General features: G+C 33.5%; 1 pseudogene; it reads right to left on the bottom strand.

Annotated features, from left to right (window-relative positions):
* Nucleotides 1–429: 429 nt before the first annotated feature.
* On the bottom strand, nucleotides 430–2,924 carry LOC142634427 (uncharacterized; annotated as a pseudogene).
* Between the last annotated feature and the right edge of the window lie 3,784 nt (nucleotides 2,925–6,708).

Consider the following 6,708-nt stretch of genomic DNA (forward strand, 5'->3'; position numbering starts at 1 on the left):
TGTCTGACATTAGCTTTAGCATCTTCCTTCAATTTAAAATAGTTTAGATATCGCACCAAACACCGAATTAGAGTTTGTGATTTTGTACACTTAATGATGATGTTAACCTTAAAATGTGTGTTAACTTTAAACACAAAGAAAAAATTTTAATTAAGAAATTCATTTTAACATGTGGTTGACATGGCACCAATCACTATCATGCATTTTCCAGTAGATACATTGTTTTCAAATTAGAACAGACTGTTTCCGGTGGTCTGTTATTATAAATTCAAGTTTATGACATATAACCTCTATTTAGTTCTTCATGTTTAGCTCCAGGAAGTCTCATGGTTACAATTAGTTATATTAATGTTCTTATTAACATTATGACATTGTTTATTAACATTCAAGAAGCATATACACACATACACAAAACTTTGAGACTAGTTTTTAGAATGAGTGATATCCTTGAAGGTTGGAGCTCTCAAGATCGGAATTAAAAGAATGTAAGGTTTGCATTCTGTTGTCTGCAAGTCTGTCCCCGTTTTTCTTTCTCTCTTTTTGCCATTTCTGCTTTCGATTCCAATGCTTAACCATCATCACAGTTAACCCAAGAAAAGCTGTGCCTATAGTGCCTCCACTAATTAACAGCAACACCACAAATATCCATTCTGTTCCTTCACCATCTGAAATGATGACCCATGTTGCTGCAATGTAAGTTGTTGCCATGAACGACAATGCTATACACATTAGCTTGTGAGCAACCTTCAGTATCATCATTTGAGGTTTTCTTTGGAAAGGAATGATGCTAACAAGAACAACAACAATACATAGAGAAGTGAACAATGTGATATTATTTCGTAATACGAATACCTTGAAAGCTGTTGTTTTGTACACCACGGACTTTCCTCTCAGTGGTCCATCCTGATAGACACCACCCGGGGGGCTTATACCAGCTGTGAGTGTAACCTTGGCAATCAAAATAGCCACCAGTGTAATCGTGTTCCTAGCATTCTGAACTGCCTCTCTGTTTGTCTCGTCTTGCTTGTTTTGGCGAATTCTATAAAGTTCTACTAGTTCTTCCTGTCGTTTTTCACTGAAACGTTTCTGTGGCCAAAAACTGGTCAGGGGACTAGTAGTCTTCTTTGACAAGGATTCTGGTTCGGATGTGTTACTGCCTTGAATTTCAGGACATTTGATCCATTTAATATCCACATTTCCATTGGTCTGGTTGAGGATGTCAAGGGCTGTGAGTCCTCTATGGTTCTGGAAACTAATATCCACCGCTGTTTTATTGATCAAGTAATCCACAATCTGTAACAAATTGGAATTTCAGAAGTCTAATTAGGAAAAATACACATGCACACAATAACACCAGTAGAAGCATCGACAATCAAATTTAATCTTTGTAACACACAATTGCAAATCTTTCGGTTTGAAGGAAATGTTACTATCTGACTTCAGCAGTCCTTGAGGACTTGGGATTGGGACACAACGGAACTTGGGTATGATTTTTAAAGTAGGATACTTCACATACCTTAACATGCACAAAAACACACACAAACCATAGACATGACAAGGTACTATTCAGTGTCTATTTGATGCAATTCAGCTGAAATTATAAATGTGTATCTGCACAATTTTATTACTTCATATATTTCACCTGAACATGACTGCACCATAGGCTGTTCTAATTTCTCGACTATGAATTATACAACAGATATCTTTTTCATTTCTCACCTGATGGTAGATTCTTCTGCAAAACTTTAGTACTTTGATATGTCATGTAGACATGACTTCACCACAGGCTGTTGTAATATCACAGCTATCAATTATAACAGGTTTCATTTTCATTTCTCACCTGATGGTGACCTCTAGAGACTGCAATATGGAAGATGGTTTTACCATATTGACCTGAGCAGTGGAAGATATTGGTATTACTGTAAACATGCACCAAGTATATGAAAGCTTCATAGTGGTTGTATCTCACAATCAGATGAAAAGCAGTCTATCCATTCTTTGTGCGACAGTGAAAAGATGTTGGAGCCATTGACATGAATTCTTTTAGAACTGCAGTGTTGCCATTCATCGCTGCCAAGTGCAAAGGTGTGTAACCATCATTATTGAATTCTGGAGCATGTTCTACCCCAGCTTTTAGGAGCATTCTTGTTATCTCCGCGTGCCCTCTATAACAAGAGCAGTGCAATGGTGAACAACCATTCCTGTCATTTTGTTGAGCAAAGTTTGGGCACACCTCTAAAATCTTCCTAACAATACCTGCATCAACAGCTCTAATTTATCAATACATAAGCAGAATTTAGCTAAGCAATTGAAATTTACTTCGTAATCCATCTGAATATTTCATTCATTCTGAAATTACCAGCTGCTGTACTTAAGAATGGACAAAGAGAGAAATTCTCATGCCTAATTGATTGGCAAAGTGCTCAGCAGGGAAAAGTTAGTAAATAGAACTTTACTACTTACATGTGTGTCCTCTTGTCACAGCAACATGAAGGCAGTTTTTAACAAAACCATCGTCTTCCAACCCCTGCACCCAGGCCTTACTCAAAAGAAGCCTGACCACATTGAGATGCCAATGACTGCAAGCCATATAAAATGCACTCTGGTTGTCAGAGTTAAGCTTACAAGCTGCACAAGGATTGGCATCCAATGGCAGCACTAAGATCCTAAAATTCCCTTGACGACAAGCTTCATGCAATGAAGTCTCCAGCTTGCTATTCTCAGCTGCAACCATGTCAGGGCACAACTTGACAATTTCTGTGACAAAATCGATATTTCCAAATATTGAGGCCAGGTGCAGTCAGCAGTGGCGTGTGTAATGTATTAGCTGTTCTTTGTTTGAGAATTTCTTCATTCTCGAGAACTAAATTCATAAAAGTGGATCTTTCATTTTATGCAATCGCTTCTAAAAGCCTTTGATCCATTCACCTAAAACTTCAAGAGTGACTCTGCAAAGAGCAAGATAGTCAGATGGGAAATTTTTTTGGTACTGTTTTTGAAAATGATAGCTTCTTTTGCATTTTCAACTGGATAGATTCTGCAAAAATTGGAAAGAAATAAAAATGCTGAGCAACGCGGAAACCCCTTTGAGAAATGCAGTTACCAAGTTCCAAGAAACTTCAAAGGAAGATCACTAGTATAGTAGTATTGTAACAATTTGGATATTTTTCATTTCTTTAAGCCCTTGTAATACTATACTGTTAAGCCACAAATACAATATAACAAAGTCAAATGTGAAGCACTCGTGTGGTTTTGGTTTAGTCGTTTAGATATGTATTGTCTTCACTTTCTTTGTGCTTTGATTGAAGGAAGAGGAAAATTTAGATTACGTTCCTCCATTCCATTCCATTTTTTTTTTTGATCAAACGTTCTTCCATGTATTGAACATTAGTCTTAGATGAAAGAACCAATGACTGGATCCTATCCTTCATGGTTTTAATACTTTTCATTAATTTATTTTCTCCTTTTTCCAAATCAATTATATTGTTTAGCCTTCTACAAGGTCTTATACAACCAAGTCCTATTCTCTGGATTATTTTGCCATTGTAATGTCAAATGGTTCTGTACAAACAAAGCAATGGTTAGCCTAGAGCTATAGTGCATGTTTGGCATCCTACTTTGAAATCACATTTTTTTAAGAAGTACAACTTTTTAAACCTCATTTTTCTTTATTCAGGAGACAGTTTTTTTTTTTAAACAATCTATTTTTAAAAGAAAAGTTAGAAGAAGAAGAAGAAGAAGAAGTTATACCAAACTCGATAATTTCTTATTGTCATCCTTAAAAAGTGATCAAACTACATTTACATAGCATAATTCTTGTGCAATGGGAAATGCTAATGGATGCCCTTAGAGTAATGATTAACAATTTATTTAAAGAAAGTTTTTATGGGAAAAAAAGAAAAAGTAGTTAATATTTTGACAGTTTTTTCCATTTCCCATAAAAATGGTGTCAAAATTTTTCTAAAATGGATTGTTAACCATTACCCTAATGGCACTCGTTAACATAACCCTTCATATTTTTTTGCAATCAACGGTTATATAGGCATTGTCAATGTAGGTTAATTATTGTACCAATCTAACATTTCAAGTATTGTCAAATTTATACAATTCTTTAGTTGTAGTAGGTTCTTCTATTAAATTCACATGATTGTGATGAAGTACAAATAATGTTGTTTTTTTAAAATGATAATTAAATTCAATATTAATTATTGTTGCACAGTTTGACACATAACCCTGTAAAATTATGTTTTTAAAATATAATTTCAATTATAATTATAAAATTGTGAAATAGTGTTTTTTACTCAACACAATTTCAACTTGTGTGTGTATTTATACCTTCCCCCATGTGATAATCTTTCAAATATATCTTCTTCTTTTTCTTTTTCTTTTTTGTGGTAAAAAATCCTTCAAATATATCACATGTTATCAAAACGGCTCTATAACTAGACATAGCAAAATTGATTAGAATTTTTTGACCCGACCCGACTTGAACCCCATTTTTTTTACCCGGCAAAAACGGGTGGACCTGTGACCTGACCAAACCTGACCCAACCTAAACCCAAACCATTGTTTTTTTAATAAAAAAAAGTAAAATTAAAACAATATTAGTTTAATTGTTTATTGTAAGTTTTAAGGAAACAATTGATACATTTAAATAACTGCATGCAAATTAATTGAAAGATAAATAGTTGAGCATTCTGTAATGAGTAAAGATTTTTAGATATCAAATAACAAAATACATGCCAAGATAATCTAGTTACAATAGAGAAAAACATATATTTAAAATTGTAGACATGTGTGAGAAACATTCACAAGTGTGAAAATAGTGAAGTCAAAGTTTTAAATTAGTATAAATTATGAATGCTTAGACCTATTTTTTAACAATTTATGTCCAAAATAAACAATTTTTCAAAATAAATTATGATATTTTCTAGAGTGTGTGTTGCTTAACAATATTATGATATTCATAAAAGAGACTATGTATAAATAAGTAAGCAATCAAACTTTAATGTATATCTCAAATTGAAATACAGTGCCAACCACAATTGATAATAGATTATAAAATTAATTTTCAAGATTATAAATTTCTTATATGTTTTTATTCTTTATCAAATAAGTTATCCAATAAGTCATTTGTAATTTTGTTTTATATTTTGGAATGTTGATATTGTGCAGAAATAAAACTTGTGTATTTGTTTTACTTATTTTTGTGTTATTTTGTTTTAGGTAGCAATGTTAGGATTTGTATCATTTTAAAATTATTGAATAAATATTAATAAGTTTAGCTGAGTTCATTCTTGATATAAGTGATGAATTCAAAATAATGCATTTTACATCAATTAATTTGTTGCATAACTTTCCAAATGGCAAATACTTGTTGTTTTCTTTATTAAAAAAATTTTTTTGTGAGAAATATGGGTCAACCCGACCTGACTTGCAACCCAATTGACTCGATATCGTTTTTAACCCGCTTAAAATGACCCATTTTGACCCGTGACCCATTTGACCCGTAACCCAATCGACCCAACCCGAACCGACCTGCCTGTTTTGTCATGTCTATCTATAACCCATATACCTCAACTGCTGATCAATAAAGCCAATAATTAATGCTACCATTATCTATATATTTATATAATAACTAATAATAAAAACGTTTGACTTTTTGTTGACCACTCGTTATTGCGCCACGTGACGATATAAATTTATGACACATTTACATTTTAAAACACTGAAAAATTGTGTCTTTTCATTTGATGGATTAAACAAACCATTTCAATACAAATTTACTACCGTTACTATATCTTTTAACTGTCTCTTTGTGTATTTACATTCACTTCCAATTTCTCTTGGTTTCTTTTCTGCTAGAGGAGTACAGAAATCAGAAAACAACATTATTGGTGCTATATACCCTTGATGAACAAGTTAGAAAATAATTCGATCAATCATGATTGAGAAATTGCTCTAAGTATTGGTCATGATGTTATACAATTCTTTTTTTTTTCTTTTTTTCAGATGATGGTGTTATACCATTCAGTTACATACTTTTTGCCTTAAACTTTGTGTGCTAAAGTTACGTAACGTTTTGCTATTTGTGCATCGTTTGACTTTGTAAAATGAGATTAAATTTGCATTTTTTCTGGCTTAATGTATTTGATTATTTATTTAAGCATATTTGGTTATTGGAGTTATTGTTTTGTATTTCCTCCTCCGTTCGAATTTTAACATTTGGGTTTGAATCGGGTAGTTGTAATGGAGATTTGGTTTAAAGTAATTGTGGGGAGTAAAAGAAACCCGAACAGTTATTTGGGCCTTGGGCTTTGTTGATGGGTGCCAGTTTGCTTTCGACCAAAGGCCTTTAGAACTACAAGTCGGCCCACAGAGCGAAAGTCCGAGGACGAATCTCTCCTCGGACGGACCCACGATGACTCTGAGATTCGCCAAAAAGATCAAGGCAGAGTTCTGGAAAAACTGTTGGTTAAAAGAGGGATCCAAGTACCCTCTAGATACAACGGTGTGAGAGAAATATCTCAGAAAAAGGCTGCTACCTCCACATTAAAGATCCTGCACCTACCTCCCTGGTCACATTAATGGAAAAATGACCTCTGAACAGTAGAATTCAACCTTCTAGCTATTATTTAAAGACTTCAAGAAGGTGGTGGAAGGAGGAAGAAGTATTTTAAGAAGAGAAGAGAGTAAAGAAAAGGGGGC

The sequence above is a fragment of the Castanea sativa genome, chromosome 5 (assembly GCF_040712315.1).
Source record: "Castanea sativa cultivar Marrone di Chiusa Pesio chromosome 5, ASM4071231v1".
Classification (NCBI taxonomy): Eukaryota; Viridiplantae; Streptophyta; class Magnoliopsida; order Fagales; family Fagaceae; genus Castanea; species Castanea sativa.